The sequence below is a fragment of the Seriola aureovittata genome, chromosome 10 (genome assembly GCF_021018895.1).
Source record: "Seriola aureovittata isolate HTS-2021-v1 ecotype China chromosome 10, ASM2101889v1, whole genome shotgun sequence".
NCBI lineage: Eukaryota > Metazoa > Chordata > Actinopteri > Carangiformes > Carangidae > Seriola > Seriola aureovittata.
The window spans coordinates 11,654,931-11,679,968 of record NC_079373.1 but is presented as its reverse complement, the minus strand read 5'-3'; the positions used below and the strand labels follow the sequence as shown (position 1 = coordinate 11,679,968).

General features: G+C 40.7%; 1 long non-coding RNA gene across 2 annotated transcripts; it reads left to right on the top strand.

Moving 5' to 3' along the window:
* Positions 1–4,143: 4,143 nt before the first annotated feature.
* LOC130176530 (uncharacterized) lies at positions 4,144–18,696 on the top strand. Of its 2 annotated transcripts, none has more exons than XR_008828881.1 (3): positions 4,144–4,543; positions 14,962–15,050; positions 16,475–18,696. It is a non-coding gene; the product is annotated as an uncharacterized LOC130176530 (long non-coding RNA). The 2 variants fall into 2 exon arrangements; XR_008828882.1 differs by lacking the exon at positions 16,475–18,696 and adding an exon at positions 15,192–15,356.
* The last annotated feature ends 6,342 nt before the right edge of the window (positions 18,697–25,038 follow it).

The window sequence follows — 25,038 nt, the reverse complement described above, 5'->3', positions numbered from 1 at the left end:
TTCCACTTGTTTTCAGTTTGTGTGCTAAGGTACGCTAGCTGGCTGTCATCTGCAGCATCATATTCACTACACAGATATGACGCAAGTCTTGATCTTCTCATCTAACTCTCGACAAGAAAGCAAATAAGCACATTTCCCAAAAGGTCAAACGATTTCTTTAAGTAAGGCGGTTTTAGATTCATAGATGCAGTTTAATATTTGTGGGAGCGTAAAGCAGCAACTGAGAGTGCACCAGTACCTGGCTAGTGCTGGCCTGACTCTACTTTCCTCGTGTGAAAACCAGAAATTGTATCTTTAAAGTCTTTATTGCCCTGTGCGCTGCTAGTGAGGGCTCTCCCTCGCTCTAGTCTGCATCTGCAGGATATACAGACTTACTCACAGGCTCTCCTTGACTGTAAATGGACGTCCATCAGTAAATGGCTCTAAATGCATCCAGATAGGAGTTGACAACTGCCTCAGGAGAACCGCAGCCATGAGAGGAATACATTCTGGGTGCTGTTAGAGAGGCTGCTCGGGACCTCTGGCGATGGCTGTAACTCAGAAAATGACTGAGCTTGCATTAATATTTAAGGGATAAACTTGGTACTGTTTTCAAAGTCATGGTGTACTGTAACTGACTGTGGTCACTGTCATCTACCACCTTATTCAGGGTTGTATCTTTGTACGGTGTTAGCACTGAAACTGCACAGCCAACTCAATAAAGTAGAGGTTTTATGCAGTACCACTTCAGAAATATGACGAAACTCTGCTCTTGAGTTCTCTTGAGTGGTCTTTTGGTAGTTGAGTAGTTTAGGGCAGGATGAGGTGAATGGCCCAGTCCTTCCACTCCAGAGCAAGGCTCTTCTAGGACTCTGTGTGTGACGCTGTGAGCTCTTCATATGGCTGCCTCTTCAGAGATGTTGTTGTTAGATTACAAAAGCAGGGCCGGATGCTTTCAGCATGGAGCCAGCCGCCATGCTCCGCTCTCACAGGCTCATTTGTTAAAGGCTATAGTCTTTCTTTTCCCACGTCGCTGAAGTGTGTACTTCCTGTGTGCATTTGTAGCTTAAGCTCCTTGCTCAAGTAGAATTTTCTTCCTCACTTAATCAAACAGTAGAATATCTGCAGATGAAAGGTTGTACCTCTGAGTGCCTATTGCTGGACACAGGGGTCATTGTCTCGCCTTCCACTGATCTACCTCTCAATGGAGGGCTTTCAGCAGGTTCTCATGCGAAAGCCCATGCTGCCCTGTTCTATTTAGAGGAGGGCTACAGTGCAGACTAAGAAACTAGAGTGGCCTAAGTGTTTTACAGCAGCTCTAAACATAAGAGAATAGTCCAATTCTCTACTTCTGCTCTAATTGTTCAAGCCAAGACCCTACAGAAAATCAAAGGGGGTCTGTAATGCCAATATGTGGGATTGCACATGCAAACCACTGTGAGTGTTTTTTGTTGTTTTTTTTTTCTTCCTAGTTTTAGCTGCCAGGCATTGATCACAGTCCACCAGAATCCTGGCTGCTTCTTTTAGCTGGCATTCTGTTTTTCGCCCTCCCCCATCCATCACACAGAGAATCAGGGTTTTTCTTTTTTCTTTTTTTTTCCAACAGCGAGGAACTGGCACCGTGCTGAAATGCAGAATAATAATCCCCTAATCACCTGAGTATTGCCAGTCCTAGGTTTTATCTGCAATGGATGTGAAAGCCCCCAGTGCCTAGTGATTACAGCATTTGATCTGGGTAATAATGTCTTCACTGTTGCCCTGCCTAGGGCCCGAAGGCAGTGCAGCTCTAATCCACAGTGCATTCTAGTGGAATCGCATTACACAAAGACCACCAGGGTTCTCCTCTAGAGGGGAGGGGTGGGGGTGGGGGGTTAAAGAAGGAGGTTGCCATGGAAACAAGCTTCTCTCTCTTTCCCTCCCTCTCTCTGTGCATCTCTCTCTCCCTCACACAGACACACATACACATACACACATGCGCACACACACACACACACACACTCTCCTGGGATATAGATAAGCAAAGGACAGGTTCTATGTTTACTTTCCATGGGCCCTCCAATCCCTGAGCAGGCTGAGCCCTGATAACACGAGGCCTGTACAGCCACCGACCACTGACAGCAGATAAGCACCCCAGCAGAGCAGAGCAGTCATCACCCTCCAACCAGGATGAACAAACCTGGGAGACCCAGATTCATTTGGATTAGGCTGAATTGTTGCTGCTGCTGCCACCGCCGCCACCTCTGCTGCTGCTTTGGCTGCCGTGGCTGTGTTCAGACTACTGATGTTGGCAGGACTTTCGACATGAGAACTTGATGTTGCACTTCACCGTGTGGAGTCTCAGAGCTTAGTCAGAGGACAGTAATGGACTGGATGCTATTTTAGATATTGAGGTCAAGGGACTGTCTGCACTGGGCAGGTTTGTGTCACCGCAGCTGGAGGAAAACCTAAATTCCTCCTGATGTGTCCCGAGGAGCAGAGAACCACACATTATCAGTATGTTGTTTCACCATCTTCTCACGTATGCCCTTTTGTAATCGCTGTTTTCCACTGGAAGGCCGGAGGACTGTCGGGACATTCCCTTGTATTTGTTCCAAGTATCCACTAAAATCCAGTAATTCAATACCCAGTGTAATTAGATTTGTATGATACTAATGCCCTGAGAAGGACCCAACATGCTCTTTGATGTTGAGATCAAAACAACTACAAGTACTTCTTTATTATATGCATTATGCTAACATACTAATTATATTTCCACACACATTCTTTGATTAAGGCACAGCTGGAGGTGTATAAGCTACATGACTAATTACAGAGGAAATGGTGGTATTGAGGTAAAGTGGTGGGAGCTCGATTTCCCTTTGGCCCCTTCTTCTGCCTGTGTTTACTTCTAAGATATCCTTTAGTTTTTATAAAGCTGATTAACAGCTTGATCGCATACCACAAAATTAAAAAGGGAGACTGTCCACTTAATATCAAGGGTTTGCAGGCCTATATTTCCAACATTGTTACTATGATTTTTCTCAGTTTATGTCAATAATACACACTGTCATAGATACGGATTACAGTTAACCATAATATTACTTACTGCACATGTGACTTCACTTCTTCAGCTTCATGATGCTTTTTGTCTGTTGTTATTGTTGGATAAGATGGAATAACCATGTTAACTTCAAGTATTACAGTGATATTTAACATCTCCATGTAATGCAGGACATATTTATGGAATATTACAGGGTGCTTCCTCCAGCTTTATGGATTAACTCATGGGAAAAAAACATGCAATCATCCATCTTTTCTACTTAAAAGGATGAGTCTGGTTTTGTTATTCATTTTTCCTAATACAAGCAAATTCCACGAAAAATACAAACCCAACAGTGTGTTAATGTATCTCTCATAACTTTCTGATTTCCCTACCTGATTTCCCTATTTTAAAAAAAAAAAAAAAAAGTCAAATGATTTCCTATAACAGCTGGGCACTGGATTTTAGCAAATGTAATTCAAAGAGGAGTAAATAGTCCATTTGTTGGGGACAAAATCCGCTGTGTATGTGGGATTGACTCAAAGTAAACTAAAGTGCCCCTGCCCATCATTGATGTGTTTGTAATAGTTTTTGAACAACAATGGCGCTCTATGGCAGAGGAATATGATACATCAGGCTTTGATTACACAAGTAATATTTGTGAGTAGGAGAAATTCTCTGTTTAATTTTGGTCTTTTCATGTACTTGTTGACCATAAAACAAAGATTACCAGCCTTATCCTTGAAGCTAAACTGCACTTTAAAGCTAATATTCCATTTGTAATCTAACTTTTTTTTAGTGGTTGTACAAAGTAAAATGTTTGTTGATACCTTTTTGATCAATTCAACTTTAATATAACCATAGTCCTTTAATAGCTATAATAAAGATGCTGCACTAATGTTGTTCGGTAATGTCTGAGACAGGGGCATACATACAGTAAATAACAGCCAACTGCAAATGCAGCCATGCACTCCTCATTAGTGTAAATATTAATCAAATAGCTCAAGATTAGCTATCAATCGTCAATCACATATAAATCACATTCTTATCTAATGAAATAAAACTAAATATATATGTAAATATCGTTTCTAATATCCCAGTGCAGTTGCACTTCCTGCTGGTTTACTGTAGTTGTGTTCTGCTCCTCTGTTCTGTTTAAATGCAACATATCTGAGCTGAGATTTCAGCATACAACACAGAAATGTTATTTATCTGACATACCTTGTATGTATTGTTGACATTATGGATTAGCCGTGTCGTGCTAACCGTTAGCTACATCTCACCTGCATGCGTTGAATCGACGGCGGAAGTGGTTTATTTGGCTTTATCGTGACAAAAATAATGACCGCTATCAACACACTTTTCACACCGGTGAGCAGTGGTGAAGTGGATTTTACTGCAGGGAATATTTGAATCATTTGTGTGGAGGTTTTGCTGCTCTTTTTCCGTCGTGAAAAGTACCGCTAGGCTACACCGACTTCAAGCTAACCACCTCTCACTGAGAAGGAATCTATAGACCTAACATCTAACTTCCACCACTGGCCGGTGAGTTTCTATTATCACTTCATGTGACAGCTCTAGAATCGTTTTAATCCAACTTTGAAGAACTGAACATATCTAGACTAATGTCAAATCAATCAACAATCAATCAAGCTAATTCACTTAGCTAAGAGGTGAACCCCCATGACAGATAACTTGGAGTAAGACAGCACTGACACCTCTCTAACATCACCTTCATCACAAAGTGATGTCTTTATCAAGTAGTTAAATAACTCAGGGGCCTCAGGAAGTTAAATACACCCTTAATCGCTTTATTTTTAGTTTAAAAAATGATAATTTTTTTAAAATCAAAATTCACCAGAACTGGTTTAAGCTGAATTTCACTCTGACTATAATGATCAGAATCTCGTCATAACCTCATACATCATTTTGATTTTCTGCAGAGAAAGCACACTGTTAACTGCACTGTACTGTAAACAATTATGTGACATACCCTCATTGATATAAATGGGGTGGATAAAGGAATAGAAACACCAGGCAGTATAACGTGATACAGTTGAACGAACTTCATCCTCCAAAATGACCATATGGTTGAGTCTACACATCCCTATAACAGTTTCAACAAAAAATGTAATGAAGGTAGGATTTATTGCAGGACTGTTGTATTAGGCAGCATATAACTAGACACCAGACCTTTTGCTTTCCTCACTGCAGATGCTCTCATTTCACTGTTGCTGTAGCACATAGTCATAACTGGAGAGGTGCAGAGAGCAGCCTGCACTCTAAAAGGCATATATACTTTGATCACAAGATTGCCCATCCTTGTCTCTGTGCTTTTTGGAAAGCTCTTATACATATAAGTCATGAAGTGGCTGCATGAGCTCTATTCTGGAGAGCTCAGCCCCGTCCAAATACTCTGTTGTGATGCTCAAGTGTTATTCTCAGCCGCAAAGTGATGTGTTTGCTATCATTAAGTGGAGTGGACAGACACACCTGCCTTTCTTTTTAAACAGTTCCAAGTTTCATTCTGCAGTAATCTATATAAAATCCAGTGGTCAGTGATTTGTTTTTGGATTAAGGATTAGGACCTAAGGATTATTTTTTTCATAGATTAATCTGCTAATTATTTTCTTGATTAATCAATGAGTCGTTTGTTCTCCACATGTCAGAAAGTAATGAAAAATGTCTGTTATAATTTCCAATAATCCAATGAGATGTATTCAGATCTCTCGTTTTACTCAACCAATGGCATAAAATCCAAAGATATTGAGTTTAATATTATGTATGACAAAGAAAAGCATTAACTCCTCACATTTGAGAAGCTTGAGCCAGGAAGTGTCACTTGAAACTAAAATGATTAATTGATTTATTAATATAGTTGCCAATTAATTTTCTGTTGCTATATTAATCAACTAATCAGTTCATTGTTGCAGCTCAAATGGTTTTCTGAAATGTACTTTATGTGACTAAAACCACGGACATGCTTTTATGAATAAGACAGCTCTGCATGGTATTAACTTAAAAAAAAATACATTTAAATAAACCTAGGAAAATCTTGACACCAGACTAATGAGATTGGTTTGATGAAATTGTTAGTGAAACTGGATTTTCTTACCCCAGCTTCCGGTCTCTGGTGATTTTTTTTTTCTTCCTGGTAAAACACTTTATTTCTATTCCTGTTTAGTTCATTGAAGCATCTGTCATTCCTAGTGCTCCCATTGTGCCTGACAAAAGCAGAGCCATGTTAGATTGAAAAGACAGAGGGGCAATCTTTCAAATGGATCTCTTTTCGAAAATATATTATGACATAATCATGTTTTCTCCCTAAAAGCCCAAGGGAGGCCTGTCTGTCAGATTGCAGTCCTCTCTTGGCTGCCTGGCCTGAACAGAAACAGCAGTTGTGTGTTAATAGAACCCAGAGGCACTCTGAAACCTTACCCATTCTGCTTTATGCTCTCAGCCAGGAGATTAAAGTCAGGGAAACATTACAGGAGGCTGGATAATTGCCCCTGTGTCTCCAGCAGACAAAAGGCAACGCTCCGGCAATTCCCTTGGTAAATTGTCAAGAGAGGCTCAAGGATCCTTCAAGGCTGCAGCAAATTGTACAGTGCTGTCTAACAAACTACCAATCTCTGGATATTATGAGGCTTCCATATATCCTTGGCCATAATGACAGCTTGCACTGCTTTAATGGAGTGCAGGCACAAGATAGCTTTTGTGAGCTCACTTCCAATAGAAAAATTACTACCTTGGTTCCCAGTCTACGCTTTTCATTTTTTTTCTTTTGTTCCCATTTGTATTTTGATTTATTCTGCTATCGTTTTTATTTTCGTTTTTTATTCGGAGCATGAGTGCTGGCTGCTGCCACCAACAGATGATTGCAACCTTTACTCCTGAGGGCCACTTGATCCCCTGACAGGAAAAAAAAAAATCTGCAAGCAGTTAATGAGTTGCCATCCATGCCTAGTGTTAAGGGTGTCTACAAATTAACAGAGGCTTTTGTCAGGGCTCTCCTTTGCTCCCTCGCTCTTTTCAGCTCTTGCCACCACTTTCTCTGTCATGCCCCCCCCACGCACTCACACCCCACCCCCAATCTCGTGCTCCCTCCTGCTCTTCAATTTTCTCCCTCTACCTGCCTGCTTCACGCTCTAGTAGCTCCGTGGCGGGAGCAGCGCTGTCTGGCTTTGGCTCTGAGCAGCACTCATTGTCAGTGCGGTTCATGTTTAGAATTAGCCATTTAATGAGAACAAAAGAAATTAATTGGTGGTTTAAGCCTAATGAGACGTCTGTGAAATTAACGGGCCTCATCAATAGAAACAAATAAAATCCTTCAGCTTGTTGTTGGGGAGCATTATTCTGACAAAGCTTTTGACACAATGATGAATAGCAGGTCAGGAGAGACCATCTGTGCTTTTTTAAACCCCTGCAGGAGGGGGATGGAATGTGGTCTGGCTCGAAGAGATGGTGATAAAAGAGGAAGAGAGGGAAAGGGGGGAGGGATAGGAGAAAAGAGAGAGCGAGAGAGAGAGAGAGGAAAAAAAGCTGAGAAAAAAAACAAATTCACCCGCTTTATTCATCGCCCTTTAGCATGATGCTGCTGTCTAACCATGGTTACAAAGGAAATAAAAAACACGGGCATTAGCATGTGAAAGGCATTGGGTCTCTGACTATGCGTCCAGAAAGCCAAAGAGCTCTGATTTCGAGGGATATTTAACCTCCATTCAGACAGCAACAAAGGCCTGGCTGTCGCGCTGAGAGCAGCGGTTCAGCCTGATTGGGGCTCGGGTGGGGGGGTGTGAGGGAGGAGGCGAGAGGAGGGGACAGGCAGGATCACAGACCTCATTTGTTCCCCCTCTTTCCTTTAGCCTGTCTCTATTCCCACTGAAGAGCAGCATTTCCTCTCTATACACCCCACACCCCTCACCCACCCCCCCACCCCCCCACCTCCTCTCTCAAAGTTGTAAATGTATGACCTGAGGAATAAATTGGATGGGAAGGAGGCGAGGAGGCAGCACAGAGAGGAGTAATACATCTCTATCATGTTCGGTGACCTTTATTTACCGCGCATTGAGCAACATCGTTGTCCGTGTTATGCGTCTGCCGCGCTTCCTCTGCTTTTAATGGCCCGGTGTGGAAGTTGCGGACGTGATGGAGGTGGTTATCTGCACGTCTTCAGCCCAGCCAGCGGCTCAGCCCTACCCTTGCTCTCTGGCCACCCAGCAGGGCCGACCCAGCCCAGCCTGTTTGTGTATCATGGAGAAACTGTTTGCTTTCCTGCACTGATCAAATAAACAGGCCATGTCTTTGGGGGCGGGAGGTTGGAGGAGTGGTGTCTGTGTGTTGTTTAGCTCTCTGGGTGTAGATAAGGAATTGTTTGATGGGGTAGAGAGAAACGAGAGCGATTTAGGTCAGCTAATCTGATTTACACAGAGATGGTCTGGCCATTGCAGGGAGCAGTAATTACATAGAGGGATTAGAAGCCCCCCAAAGCTCCCAACCTGCAGAGAGGAGAGAGGGGTGGAGGCTTAAAGGCCTGAGAACTGCTCGAGTATGTTGCAGCAACAACAACAGCTTGAGCAGTTCTTGGTGCAGATTAAAAATGACTCAGATAGCGCTCAAAACAAAGGGGGAATTTGGCTAAAGTAGTGTTACTTAGCTTGTTTACATGCATTTACATCTACTGCTTTTGATCCCACAATTATTAGAATTTGTTTTCTGTGGCCAAATGTCACAGTTTTGTCTTCCAGGGAATCCGGCAGCATGAGCTGATGTCATCAGTTTAGTCGTCCACCACATCGTTTTTCTCTAGGAACCTGTTTACGGAGCACACAGCATAAAATCACATGGTATGTTTCCCTTATCCTGGTTCACCCTTTGTCACTGCTGCAGCTATTCTGCATTTGAGTGTGCTCTCTGGGATACATAATTTGCAAATTGATCACTTTCAGCCTTGACATTCTGTTCACACAGCTATTTTTCCGTGTTTCTGCTAGGTATACAGAGCAGATATTCAACGCTTCTCTCGTTGCCATTTGTCTGCGTATTTAAAATGCACAGCTGAATAATTGCACTGCCAGAGCCATCACTTCATCCACAGGAATGACTTGCACGCTTGGCTGCTGTTTCTAAAGTGTGCTTGGCTAATCCACTCATTGCTTTGTGCATTCAGTGCTGTGAACCATAGGGCACCCGCTTGGATGCCCGTGCATAAATTACTGCCATGGAACATAAAGTGCTGGGAGGATTTTCCTTAACGATCGCCAACGCTTTAAACGCTTCTGCTTCAACAGTCGATACTGCTCAGCCCATTCAATTATTCAGCGGCCCGTCCCTCATTAACAAAATCCTGACCTTGACATGTCTGCCCTGTTTCTCTCCCCTGACAGACTCAGCTCTCCAAACGACTCTGTTTGCTCTGATATTGGCTGGGAAATCCATGCATATTGATAAGTTGTTTGCAGTGTAATTGAAAATGTCAGTTATGAGGCCCATGCAGACAAAGGTCGGCCCCAAGAATAAAAGCTGACAGGCTGCTATGTATGGAGCATATATAGTGTAGGGATGAAGGAGAGTAGGATCACAAGTGGAATAAATTCTGACTTATAAACTTGTATAATTTTCTTATCACATGTATGCTCACTGCCAAAACGACTTGTATGAACCGAGATCAATTTAAGATGTTTTAAGCCTGAGGTAATTACATGACTCCACTCTCCGTTTTCATATAGTTTTATGGATTGGTTTGTGGTCACTTGATTGAAATTCTAATCTGTTTCCAAAGGTCAAATTGTTCATCATTCATATCTCAGGATCTAGGTAAACATCCACGGCTCAAACATTCGATAAGACTTATGAATATGCTCATCAAATTCATCTCTCGACGAGTAGCAAGTGTCCTTTGGGTGCTGTCTTATCTCAGAGAGGTGTTGTACCTTTTGCATTAGTGACGCAATGTGTCAATCAAACGCCGCCATGCTCTGCATCTCTGAGCACATCCCGCTCACAATCTGACTGTCTTAATCTGCTCCACAGGGGCGGGATCCGAGGTTAAAGTGCTCGCCACTATTTCTACATAAACAAAGATTTGAACCTCAATCCCCAGGAGCCTCTGCTGGCCGACAGGCCCCCACCCCGCCAGATCCCATCCTCCCCGCAGGCAGAGTGGTGACTGCCTGCTGGTTCTTTAATCGATTGCTAATGGGTTCAGTTCCATCGTTGAGGAGCTGCTTGGAACCTGGCCCTGAGACTGAATGAAGTGGAAATACCATTTGCGGCTTTATGAGCCGTTATACTGCAGCGAGAGACCTCTATTCGGCATGCTTCATAGCGCTGCAGAGAGTTTTGCACCACCGCTTGATGGTTTTTCTTATGCTGGCTCCTACTGCTTTCGTCTCAGTGCTTTCCATTTACACTGTGCCCTAAAGCATTTACATCCATTCAATCTACAACAAAATAGCTTTGCTTTGCTGCATTTTTCACAAGCCTTGATGTGTAGGGTAATTACCATAGTATATCTCCCTTGTACACATGAGAGCACAACAGATTCATTCCATCTTTAAGCTGTGATATTATTCATCAGTTTTTATCAGTAGCATGTACCTATGACTCTGTGTAACTCAGAGGCTTCTGGGATCACTGTGTCTTATTACCCACAGCAACGAGCGTGCAGTTCAGAGAGTATGAAATATGTGAGTAGAGGATAAGTTATGAAACTGTAGTTGTTTTTTATTGCAGTAACATGTTTCCACTGTCTGACGAAGTTGCAGAGAGAGAGAGAGAGAGAGAGAGGTTGTACCTCGTACTCTGCTCTCCCTGGTTTACAGATCTGACCAAATTTCTGCAGTGCTCTTATGAGCTTGCTCTGGCTGAAATGCAAAGCTAAGCAGCCAGCACTGCTCTACATTTCACAGCCAGTCCCAGCAGACATGTGCTCTTTGAAGCATTTCTGGGCCAGGGATACAAGTCTTGTTTGTTCAGTACTTCTGGAGAGAGAGAGAGAAAAAAAAGAGAAAAATGTAAGCTATTTTTTTCTTTCACTATGGCAGAGAGTAACATTCTTTGACGTCTCAACAGAAAGCCTTGTATTACAGCACTTGCTGCCAGATGCCTTGATAGAATCACCCATGTCAAACAGGAAGAGAAATAAATGCTTCATTGAACTAGAGCTTAGCTTCGTGATGGTGGGAGGGAGGAATGACGAGGGAGAGAAAGGGAGGGGTGAGCGGGCTGCCATGTGGGTGTCTGTGGGTGTCAGCTCACTTGGGGAGGGTTATTCTCAACCCTCGGTATAAGCACTTTCTTAGATGTGGTGTGAATAATTAGTGTGCCTGGCCTAGATAGCCTCATCAATGGACATCTAATCTTCTGAAGAATACGAAAAAGAAAGCTGTAATCAAGGAAACCAACCGTTTTTTGGTAGCCGACCTGGTGCCAGCAGTTGCAGCGGGGCACAAAGCACATGTTTGTGTTTGTTCTTTCTGGCTCATCTTCCAGCGCCAAGTAGAGTATGACAGGATTTACATGCAGGCTCCTAATCTCTGTAAGCGAACCTGTTTCGGGATGTAATTCACATGGTATGTCTTTTGATTCGGATTAGTCTGGGCAATCCTCTTACCCGTGGCTCAGTATAACTTATCACTGACAAGGCCGTCTCGTGGAGCAGTGCAAATCCTCATATCCACCCCTCCCAGACTTCCAACTCTTAATTCTAATCTGTCCAAATCTGATCTGAGACTTTAACTTCCAAATACCTCTTGAAAGCCAGAGCTCAAGCTGAAGTTCATGCAAGGGCTTTGGATTACATAAATTGAGGTTAGGGATTTCCAATATGGCCTTATGTTTGAGAATAGAGCAGGATTTGTATGTAGGTTGTGATGGAAAATCTTCAGCATTTTATCATTTTGTCTCTTCAATGTTGAATCTTTAATGGAAGGATCATTGCTCATGTCCTACCCAATATTCTTTGGTAATTGATATTTTGCCCTTTGCATGAATTTACATAAAATAAGTCCTATTCTTTACCCTAAAGTATTCCATATACAGCCCCTCTTATGTTAATGCAGTGGAGCTATATTTAGGAAATTAAATTGCTGGATATAAAAAGTTTTGTAAACACTGCAGTGCATACTTTACTTGATGATGTGCTTTGACGTGAAAATGCCATAAAATATTTAAATGTATGAGTCACATTCCTGATCCTTTAAGGTTCTTTATAATTCAATAAACAGGATTTAAAGTAGAGCAGGCATGCTCCACTTTTTCTGCCTCAGCCGGAAGGCCACAAACGGGCTCTTATTAAACGTTGTAAGATTATGCCTTAATCTCACTGAACACATGTTGGGTGGAATAAAAGCAATTTTATTTCTGAAACAGTACTCCACACAGCTCTCCCTCTCTATAATCTTATCACAGCTTCTGCTACAGAATGAAAAGTCTTGTTGGCGTGCCAGAGCGGCTGTGTGTTTTGAGGAGGCTTAGAGATCAAGGTCCTAATTGAGAGTTATAACCCATTAATGTACCTGTGCCCAACTTGGAGTGCACCTATAGCCCAAAGGCGAACTTGGTTCCCTGTTGGAGAGGATTTGGGGGCCATGTTCTCTGCTCTTGGTGAGACAGTGGTGTGAAGATGACGATAAGCCAAAGCTCTAAATCCCAGACTCAGTTGTCTTATCTGGAGCTGCTGGGCCGTGTGGCATGCTTTAATGGAGGCGGCTCACTGTCTGAGCTTTAGCTACAATCGCATTAAGATTCCCCTTCACCTCAACCAGGCTTGTTTGTTGTCAGTTTTTGATTGAATCTTGTGAATTAAGGTTTCATCTCGGTTAAAGTCACCCCACGGTTTAATTCTTCTGACTACTGTGTTCCCAGTAAGGAACAGTCTAATTTAATCTCTTATCATGTGAGAGAATGACAAGAACACTACAGCTAATAATACACTAATACGCTGAAAAATAATCAAACTTTTAATCTAGTGGAAAACAAAAGATTTGCCATTTTACTCTCTTCTTCAGCTGCAAGAGAGCAAAACCTTAAGTACAAAGAAATGATCACACATTTTATACTCATGGAACAAAGTCGTGTTCTACTTCAAACAAAACAATCACTCCTCTAAGCGTCTAATGGCAGAAAAAAATGGATATTTAACAAACCTTTTTTAAAAACCAGACAGAATATTTTTGAAAAAAAGGCATTTGTTTCTTCACTCAAAGTTTTCCTTTGACCTGCAAAATGAGACATTTTATTCTGAGGAAAGAAACGTCTGAGACAGTATCTTTATACAACCAGTCACCTGATGTGTTCATGTCACCAGTCCACCTAGAACTAGAAAAAAGTTACTGTCCATCACAAGGCAATGAAAATTTGTCTTTATTGTAGCTCACTAGTAAAAACACATAGGACACATGCGGTAAAAATATACACACAGAGCTAAAAATATTGACATGGAGTATTCACACGGTGGCTGTAGAGGTAGCAAAGTCATCTAACTTAATTCAGGCCTTCACCAGAGGACAGTGATAATATGATCTCTAAAGTGAGTGTGCCCAGTACACATTACTTTCAATATATGGCAGCCGTTTTTAATTAGAAGCGTCCTTAATAGTCAGACGCTGTCCTGACAAACAAGGAAAACTGAAACAGATGTTCCACAACTGTGCCTAATGAGTTCGTCAAATATGTTGTCTGTTTTAATCAGCCGTATGTCCAATATTATCACATTTCATTATCATAATATGTTACTGTTCTCACCGCTACTCATTTAGAGGAGATGGTTGTGTGTGTGAATAATCACAGTAAAGACCAGAAAAAGTTCTAATGTCTTCAACCTATTAAATTAATGGAGCATTATTTTATCAGTCAAAACAATATGAGAAATCAGGCTGAAACTATTTGTTGTTTTATCAATTATTCCATTTACAGGCACTTTGATAATTGATTCATTCTCTAAGTCTCTGATGACAGATGAATGTCAAACACTCGCTGGTTCAAGCTGCTCAAATGTGAGGATCTGCTGCTTTTCTCTGTTTCTATATAATCATAAATTTGTTTTGGACTGTTGGTCAGACAAGACATTTAAAAACTCCCCTTTGCACTCTGGGAAACTATGATGAGCATTTTCCCACCAGCTTCAGGATATGGATACTGTGTTCAGGGTCAGTTGGCAGCCCCTCACAGCCATGAAGTCATACACAGTAGAGGCAGGTTTGATAGACCTTGTTTCAAAGTGATAGACTGGTCTGGCAGTACCTCTGGCATTGCTGTGCCTTTGCTATTATCTCCCCTCTGTTTATCCCAGCACCCCCACCTATCCACCCACAAACACACGCACACGTGCGCGCCACACACCCATACCCCCAGTGAGTCCCAGTCTGTTTATTCAGGTGCCTGCTCGCTCGGTGCAGTGATGAACTCCTGTGCAGACTTTAACACTCCGCTGCCTCTCAGGCAAATGCCAAAACAAATCTTGTCATAATTAGCAGTAATCCTGCTCATTACCGTCTGCTTAATTATCCTATTAATAGCACTTCCTGGGAGAGCTTGTTTGCTACGCAGGCAAATGTTTGTTCCTAAATTAGCAGACAAGAAGACAGCTCCATTGTTCAAACAGCAGCTTTGTCAAAGCAGAACAGGCAGGATTAACAGCAGACAGAACGGGCCACAAGCTCATCTCCGCTTGGCGCTGACAGGCAGGGAGGAGGCAGCCTGGGCCAACAACAGCACTCTTATCCTGCAAGCTGCTGCGTAATCTACATAGTCAAGTACACACAATCAGCATGAGCAACTTGTCATATCAGAGCTTGCAGCGTACTATAAAATAAGCATGAGTGACACGAGTAGAACAAGCTACAGGTGCACTAGGATTAGCGGTAATTGTACAGTTAATGCACAGTTTTTTTTTAATGTGTCTGATGTTTAGTTTTTCATTGCTGTGAATGGAGATAAAGCCACTGTGTTGTTCTTAATAGGATCCAGTCAGATTCCTCCGACCTGAGAGCCAAGAGCATTACTGGAGCACCCTGCAGACAACCGTCCGACAAACTTCATTACATTGCAGGTAACAAGACACTAATGTGGACTTACAAGGCTGTGTGACTTTCAAAGGGAGACTTGTGCCTACTCCCAATCTTGTAAGGCGATAGGCTCATCATTGTAAAAATGGAAGTATTAGTGAATTGGATCTGTCTTATCCATCCAGCCTCCCGAGTTTCCAAACAAGGCTCCGGAGGGAAGCTTTTAAAGTAAATAAGGCAAGTGCTCAGAGCGAAGTGAAGACCAGCCACACAGAGCTATGCACACTAACCTAAGCAGACCCAACACCTCACGCTCCAGCAGGCCTATACATTATAAATGACCCCCCCCCCCCCCCCCCCCCCCCATGCACCAACCCCCTATACATACACAGTGTGCCATAGCTGAAGTAAGCAGAGCCCGGTCTGTGGAGCCTGCAGCACTGTCAGCCCATTGATGTACAACACTCTGCCCTTTGTTCCTTGTACACAAACACACTTTCCACATTAATATTTCACAGGAAATGTACTCCATGCTTGTGATTTAAAGCCTTTTCTTGTTAACAATGCTGTTTTCTCTATTCTGTTGCACTGAATTATGAAGGCAACTTGTCAGAAAGAAGACATGCCCATTAGATTATAATACTACCGGCGATAAATGATTACTGGCAAGGCACATGTGATTTAATCCACTGTGTCTTGCTGTGTTCTAGTTCAAACATTTTCCCTGAGGTTGCACTCGCAGCTATTAGTTAAGAGCATGGTGATGTGTTTAATGTGGTGTGCATACGGCATGTGTGAGTGAGCATTTGTAATGTGTGTACACGTTATGCACATATGCATATTATACATTGCCTTATTGCCGAAGAATTTTTCTCAGATCTATTTGTCGGAGTGTGAGAAAATGTACAGCTATGTGATGTCGCTTGTTTGTTCTTGTTGTCAGAGAAAAGGCAAGGATCAATGGATTTTCCTTGCAAGAGTGAAACATGACAGACATAACGAAAGCCTTTCATGAGAAATGAATGAATAATTCATAGGCGCTCTCTCGCTGTGCTTTGTTGTGTCTCATACAGATGGGATTACAGAAGGCTAGATCTTGGAAACATATGAAAGATTAATTTGTGATCTGGGACCCTGCTTGCTTACAAAAGGACTAAATAATGATTTTACTGAGAGTGGCAGGGATCTGGGGATGGTTCTGATGTGCACAGGGGGCTGGACACAAAGGGCCTGCAGAGAACAGAGCACACAGCAGTCAGAATAATGTGACCTGACAGATATTCAAAAACTTTGTGTGAAAAGTGAACTTCAACTCTCAAAGATTTCTCTCATTACTTTGATTGATTTATGTTGTGATGCAATTCAATAAAAACTAAAAGACAAGTCAGCGTTAGAACAGCGTAGCTAATCATTTTTTCTATTGATCCCTTAAGAGAGAACTCTATTTGCTTTATCCCTTTCTACACAGGCAGGTCAGACACATGGCAGCTACAAAACATCTTCCATAGCTGCAGGGATTTCCTGTCTTGCTCAAGGACACTTCATCTGTGCGGATGCTTGCTTTCTCTTAAATCAAGCCCCTCCAGCTAAATGACTGTCTTCAGATTAGCAGCCTGCTGCCCAAAATTTAACAACAGTAGGCTGCTGTCTTCATAGTTGCTGATTATGGCATTAGAAGGTTGCCTGAAAATAACTCGTGTCTTTTCAAAACAGCCCTCAAATAATTCACCAGGGAACAGGAGAAGCTGTTGTCTGGTCTCCCCCAGATGGCAGAGACTCTAGGGTGGCACTGCTTGTTGTTTTTGATGAGCTGTTCATATACAAAAGCAAAACATCTGGAGCCGCCATGTGGCCTCTCCATTTGGCCAACCCCATACCTCCCCGAGCCAGATGCACCCAAACAACTGTGAGCTAAACAGCATGAATGATTCATAGAGGAGCGCGAGGCACGGCTCACACCAGAGACCTGCCAGCCACTTTGATTGGAAATCTGAAAAAGCTATGAATATGCACGAGACATTAAGCCTGCTAGGGGGGATGATTTGTCAAATGATCTGTATTTGACCAATATAAAGAAAGCTCCTGTGGTTTTCATGATTAGAAAATAAGAAATTTAATGTCCAATTGCCAGAATCATTAAATTATTAAGATGTGTAAATTGTTAGCAAGGTGCTACAGAAAAGTGACTGCAGCTTGGTGCTGGATTGCTTCCCGTGTCAAAAGATAAGCAGACAGTGTGGAGGGAGAGGCTTTCACACCTGCTCCATGACTCAGTTAGATCAAACTTAATTAGGTTCAAAATTGGAGAATCTTTGCCTCTGATATCAAAACATTTATGCAGGAATCTATCTGTGGAAATAAAACCAGTCAGTAAAAACTGAGGTTTCCTGTGGATCATCACACTCAGTGCTCTTTGGGTAAGTGATAAATTAGACTAATTACAGTTAATAATAACCTTTTTGTAATTTGTATATCCAATGAAGTGATACATATGTTTCAAAATATTTTTTTTTAAATGTAGAGAATTGTCACACCTGTTTGATTTGATTTCATTTTAGCGTTTCAGGGATTAAAGTTACAATATTTTAGTTGTCATTAGGGCAAGTTTTAGTAGGTAAGAATAATATTTTAGTTGTGTTTACTTAACATGAATGTAAACATTCATAGTCCACGCAACATTTGTGCTTGTCATATTGTATGCAATGAGAAACGGCTTTTCCTTTTGTACAAAAAAAATGAAAACTTCTTGTCTTGCCAGACTTTAATTTGATGTATTACTGCCTGAAACAGGCTGCAAAATTCAGGAAGCTGAGTTTCCAAAGTCACTGTCAGTGTATGATATTGCAGACATGAAGAGTGACTAAGAAATCTTCACCTTAATTAAATGTTACTTTTGACACATGGTTTAGTAGGTATATGTTAGATTAACAAACATTACCCAGCAAGAAAAAAAGAAAATGGTCAAATTGCTTCATTTTATAATTTTTTTTGAAGAAGTGTTTTCATTCAGACTTTGGGACTCAAAGTACTTGGAGTGAGATCCAGACATTCACACTCAGATTTGAGCTTTTCACTTCCCTCAAGGAAAAAAAATATTCAAAGTATTTTTCTTTGCTGGAAACTGGAATACTCTCTGGTCCTTAATTTGTTATTAACAGAAGATACGCTTTACAGAATCAAAAGAATTTAGGTTATTATGCATTTTGCTTCTTAAAAAAAACCTTCTTTACCTTATTCATATGACCCTCATTTTGTGAAATGATTTTTCAGTTCACACTGTATGTTTAGAGGAGTCAAGATACCACTTGAAACACGAGATCACTCCAGCAGTTTCTCTGGTACATTTTTATTTAAGACGCATCATAAGAACCTACTATAAAACTCATTTTACAACACAATGACAGTGTGGTTCATCAAGGATACAGTGGTGCCCCTGTCCTGACCTGTCTGTGTTTTGGTCATTCCTCTGCACACAGAGTTATAATTGAAATTACAGATGACAGTTCTGTATCAAAGCTACCTGTAGACAAAAGAGGCTGAAAATCTGTGAAGTGTTCCTTTTGATTTGCAGGGATTATATGGCCTTGTATTTCATAACATAAGTTAACCGTAGTTACTGATGTTTTTTTTTTCTTATTCAAGTTTGTACAAAAAGGGATGTTTGTTACTAACTAGTCTTATTTTTTGTTGATTTAAAAAAAAAAAAAAAACACATTTCCTGATACCAATTAAATGAAACTAAATATGAAAAACAATAAACTTTATAAGGTATATTTTCTTTTCTTTTCTTTTCTTGTACTCTATAACTAAATGGGAAATTTTCTGCTGCTGTTCAATGTCATGCATTATGATTATTTCTTTAAAGTTTTGTTGATATGTTTGTAATAATTAAGGAAGAGAAAAATGAGTTTGAAGTCTGTTGATGAGTCGCTCAGCAAAATCAGTGTTGAAGTACGATGATCAAATCCATCAGGAATATACAAATATTCACTGTGACAACATCTTGTACACAGAGGCAGGGGCACGATGATGCGTCTCAGCAATGAGGTGGTCAGCGACTATAAACAGACCAGGAAACATGAAGCAGGTCTGTGGAGGAATGTGACAGCATGTTGTAGACACAGCACTGATGCCGTTCACTGTCTAATGAGATGAGCTCTCACTGCTAATTAACCCATCTATAACTCCCAGTGCTCCATTCATCACCACACAAAGTTTAATGAAAACAGATACAGATAAGGACAAAAAACACAGGTTGGGAATCGTTATCCATGTTGTATTATTCACCACTGGTAATCAAGGCTGATGTTGTGTGTTTTCTTCCGTAAAATGGTGAAGTGATAGGAGCGTGACGAATCAGGGAGTGATACGTTGTGACTGATATGACACAATCAGGAAGTGAATGTGGGTGTGTCTGTCACAGTTTCTGTGTTAGCTTTGATCTTTGGAAAAAAGAAATGGTGTGATTGGGTGTTTGCATGTTCAGCAGAAGAGTTGTCATAACAACCTGGATGTGAGACACTGGGTCTGTAGAGGGCCGAAAAATCGATACTTTACCTTCACAAAGTCAGTTAATTTTGCTTCTTCTGGTGGTTTGCATTTATACGTACAACAAATCACTCTGCACATTCCTTATATAAGAAGTAGCAACTTGTCAAGCCTTGTGTTGACTCTGGCTATTACTGTTACTTTCACTCATAATCCAGTCTTCAATCCTCTGTTGGAAGAGCTGTTAACCCCAGTTTTAGTCTAGCCAATGCTTGTGTTGAACACTCATATTAATTAGTACATTTACATGCTCACAAATTACTGTGAGCAATTAGATTAAATCAATTGTTTGATTGACGCATCAAATCGTTCAGGGAAACCAGAATTCCCTAGCTGGAGTTCATAGGAGCTGTTTGATTGTCGAGTCAATATAAAGTATGGTTACAGTAAGGCTGCAGAAACACTTGGCTAAAGTTAGGGAAAGATTGTTGTTACAGTAACTGTGACAGGAGGCGAACACCAGTCTGCTACACACCAGCTTCTACACCTTTACTCTCCTTCTCGCTACGTAAAGGGCACGTTACTTTTTGCATTGGCACTAAACGTTGGCATCGGACACATTATCAGTTGCAGAATTGACCGATATGAACTTAATTCCGAGGGAATCTGGGCAAAATGGAGAGGCTGTTGGTGTTTATTGTTTTACACGTTTTAAATGATAGCAATGATAATAACAGTGTAGTGCATTTTCATGGTCTACATTTGATTCACGAAGAAGCAACAGAGAACTCAATGAAGTCAGAGGAAAATCCGAACTATGGGAAAGTAAAGATATAATGACTTATTGCTGGAAACTTTTGTGCTTTCTGTCTGCTGGATTTTTACATTATTCACAATTCAACAGAATCTAGTTTTCTAATGTTTTTTTTTCTTTTTTCTCAGCTTGTGTAACAATACATTGCTTTGCAGTGAGAGACACAGATGAACAGCATTAGTGCCCTTGTATGAGAATTAGATTGTGCCCTTCTGGTTGTATTTGATTCTGGTTTATTGCATTGATGGCAGCTTTCAATTTCCCCCAGTTCCCTTTGGTTTCAGAACTAAGCTGCGTAAAAAAGGATTAAGATTATGCTTTGAATGAGTCATCACTTTAAACTACAGATGGAGTTTACAGTTCAAAAGGGATTATAAATATTAAAGAGGGCTTTTTTTTCTTTTCAAATGATTGGGTTTTGCTTCAGTGCATTGCTGAATCACATAGCATTCACAAATTCAAAGGATTAGGCAAACATAAATCTCCAAGGTCTCTCTTATGACTAGGTCTGCATTTGAATTACCTCTGAATAATATCCAATTAAATAATGCATTGTTTCTCAGACAAACAGGCCTGTCACAGAGGCTGAGTGAAAGCACAGGAAGTCCACAGATAATCACTGTGCTTTGATTTGTAGTGGGCATGATTTGATCAAACAGTTTGGGAGCTTTTTGCTGAGTTTGAAAAGACAGCACAACTGTTGTTTCCTCAAACAGTACGCATCACTTTTCTGATCACCCATCAGTGTGAGCAAAATGTGGTGTGTTATTTCTTTACCACAGTCTTTATTAAAATGATTTCCAAGGGACCATCATCTTAGTACAAAACAAAACAAAAGCAAACAAAATTGTCAAGTAAGCAAAACATATGGGTAGGTGCTGCAGTATATACAGTATGCTTATACATGTGCACTGTTGGATATTTTAACGTTGGCATAAACACATGAAAGTATAAATGGAAGCTCCAGTAGATGAGGGACTTAAATTAATTTGCTTTGATTTTGCTGTGTTCAGCAACAGACCCTCTCCATGGCAGACATGGCGTAGTATGTTTGTACCTGGAGAAGCAGAGGTATAATTAATAACGCCCCATGTATAACCATGTAACCGTATGAGCTCATACAGTATGTGTATTTGTCCTGCTGACACCTTTTTTTTGAAGGTGGACTTTTTGACATGCCATAGAAAGAAAAGCACAGGTGTAAGTAACAACATTAGTGTCTGCGTCCCATATTGTCTGGCCATTCTCAGGGCCCAGCTCATACTGTGTGCGGCTTCCTGGGACACTTATATGGAACAGAGCCATCGTTAATGTTTTTACAGCTAGACCTTTTATGTTGAATACTCTCCTCTGGCGCAGCAAGCTGTATTCTGTTGCCATATCTTTCAAATCCTGACAGGTCATATATGTATTAAAGGAGAGTTAAAGAAATAATTACATTTTTTGTTTTGTTTTGCTGCTTGTCTTCATACTTAGCTAAGATGTTTGCTGCTGGCTCTAACTTCATATTTCACACATATTCATAGATATAGTGTGCAGTTTCTTTCTTGTTAATTTGTGGTAACTAACTAACTAACTAACTAACTGACTAACTAACTGACTGACTGACTGACTGACTGACTGACTGACTAACTAACCGACTAACTAACCATTTGATAGAACAGTAAAATATTACATGATCTTCATCAGCAAGTGGAGTTTGTCCTTTTATCAAGGAATTGTAGATATAAATTTGTAAATTAGTTTTATAAACTGTAAATAAATGAAATCATTTTCTATAAAGTTGTAAATTAGTAAATTGGGAATATTAATTGTAACATCTACAATTCCATCACAACTGGGCAAACAACATCTGCTGTTGAGAATCATGTGGTATGATTGAAATCTCTAGAACAGCCACTAGATTGACCTTGTGGTGAGATTGTTTTCTCACTAACTAAAAAGTAATTATATATACTGTAAAATATATATAAAAAGTATAATGTGTCATACGATGACTGCATTATCTTTTTGCTCATTAAGATGTGAGATTGTGGCCTGAGGTATATTTGAATAGTATTGAATCACTGAAACTGTGTGTTGAAACCTTCAGCTCTGTGGGTGTAGCATACCAACCATCATGGAAACCTCATATCTCAAATCTGTTTGGTAGCAAATTACTGGCCGGGTCGATGACCAGTAAGCACATGAATGGATCAATATCTTCACTCTGAGGGAACAATCTTCACTTATAATGACAATGTATTGACTTTTTAATAACCGCTCGTGTTTCAGCAGTACTAATCATTTTGCTTCCCCCTGAAAACGGATCCTTAACTCAGTGTGTGTGTGTGTGTGTGTGTGTGTGTGTGTATGTGTGTGTGTGTGTGTGTGTGTGGTTGTGTGTGCATGATGTAATGTATGTGATTGAATGGGTGGCGTCTGTGTGTGTGCGCGCATTTGTTTATGTATGAAAGTTCATGCATATATAATGGCTGCACGTAGCATGTGTGTGCATTGTGTTTCCATATGCTGACTGCTTGAGGGTGGAGGAAGAAATATGTGTGTGTACATGTGTATCAACATGTGTCTGGGTCCCATTTATGGAATTAAATCAAACATGAGCTGGCTGATTGCCCCAGTCTTGCTGTCGTATATCTCACCAGCTGTTTAAATGAAAGCAGGTTTTTGTGACATATCTGGTAATCAGGAGCCTCTTGGACTGTCAAGGTCATAGGTCCAGGTCAGGTCCATCTGTCCGGCTATTCATCGGTCCTGAGCTGCAGGTTTGGCAGTATAGTGGCCAACATGAGCCATCTTGTTCTGATAGACTGCCCTCTATGAATAAATGATGGACTGTGTGTGCAACGGTCAATGACTCTAATAGCAGCTCTGCTGACGTGATACTGCATTCATCTCTCTGCAGTTTCAACAGCTGGGAGGTGCAGGCTGTTCACACAGTTTTACCTAGACAAGATCATTTGTGAGAATTTTGTGTAACAGTTTACACAACAGTGTGACATATGTTATCAATTAAAGTCTAACGACTTCTTTTTCTGTTTTGCTTCACTAAAAAAACTGAAAAAAGCATGGCATTTTTTCCAGCAGAAATTCAGCTGTAAGTCATGTTTAACCACGCTAGCATCCTTTCTTTAGGTATTGGAGCTTTCTTCTGGTGGTCAGTTGGTCGGTCAGTCCACAGCTTTGGTTCAGACTGAAACATCTCAACAACAATTGGATGGTTTGCCATGAAATTTTAGTGACATTTGGTGATTTTTCACTTATTCTTTGAAATATATAAAAAATCAACTTCATAGATTGGCACAGAATTTAGAACGGGTATTCATAGTCCCAGACGATGAAGCCTACTGAAATTGGTGATCCTCTGACTTTAACTCTCGTGCCACCATGAGGTTCATGTTTGTGGCGTTGAGTGAAATATCTGACAACTATTGGATGGACCCGTGTGTCGCTCAGGATGAATTGTAAAAACTTTGATAGTCCTTTCACTCTTCATCCAGCTCCACCATATGGTCAAGAATTTTTATATGCCCAGTGTTTTTGTTTATGACTAAATATCTGCTATACCTGTACTGTGTTTTTAGTTTTTTGCTAATTGTTAGCATGCTAACATACTAAACTAAGATGGTGAACATGGTAAACACTGAACCTGTTAAACATAATAATATATATATATATGCATAGCGAGAGAGATAACAATTTAAATATGCTATTATCACATTCTACTACTGTACTATTTATTTATACTACTATTTATTGAATGGTCAGAATCTGCATTTTTTTGCACCTTTATTTGGGTTTTTGCGTTTAACATCCACATGTTACTTGAGTCTAACTCATGAACACATAAGTATTAGTGTGACTTCATTATGTAGCTTAGAGCTACAACCACAAGCCCAGTGGCCGCATGCAAAAGAAATTACTGTACTTTTCGAAAGATTAATTACTAAATTACATAAGTGCCTCTCTCTATTTTCCTCATCGCTGTGTGGGGGAGCTCTGGTGTCTTGAGGCAGTGGTGGTATATTTGCATGGAAATCAAAACATTACATTTTTGAAAGAGATACATTGGTAGTGCTGCTCCGTTCGCTAGCCACAAGTAGCTATCCACCTGTCACTAACACTGCTGTCACAACTTTGAGGGTTGGCATTTTGAAGACAGAGAAGAATTCATAAGTTGAGCAATGACCCTTCAGATTTTAATGTGACAACACAGTTCAGGCATTGTTTGAGAAGCTCTGAATTTTCTTGACAAATAAACTAATTCTTGGTATAAATTACTGTCTAGGATTGAAAATACACCGCCTAATCTCATTTACAAATTTGGAGAGGATTTTTTTTTCTGAACCTGTTCCCTCTGAGAATTATAGCAAAAACCCGATTTCATTCCCTCTGTGTATTTATTCAGAAAGTATACAACCTTTTGTATTATAGAAAATGTTATAGCACTCTCCGTATTATCTTCTGAAAGTAATGTGAATGACAGTTGGATTTGTACATATACGTGAAGAGCAAATATAACCCAGAGTGCAATTTTCCCTCTGCTACTTGTGTCTACCTCATTGCAGTGTTCAGAGAGACAAGAGGAGAGGAGCGAGAGGCCCTGTGTTAAGTGTCTTATTAGTGGGAAATGACTGCAGTGTCAGACGAGCCCAAGCTGTCACAGTGCACCCATCATTAGAATAAGCATGAGAAGCTCTTGTCGTGGATGGAATCACATTTTAATCCCC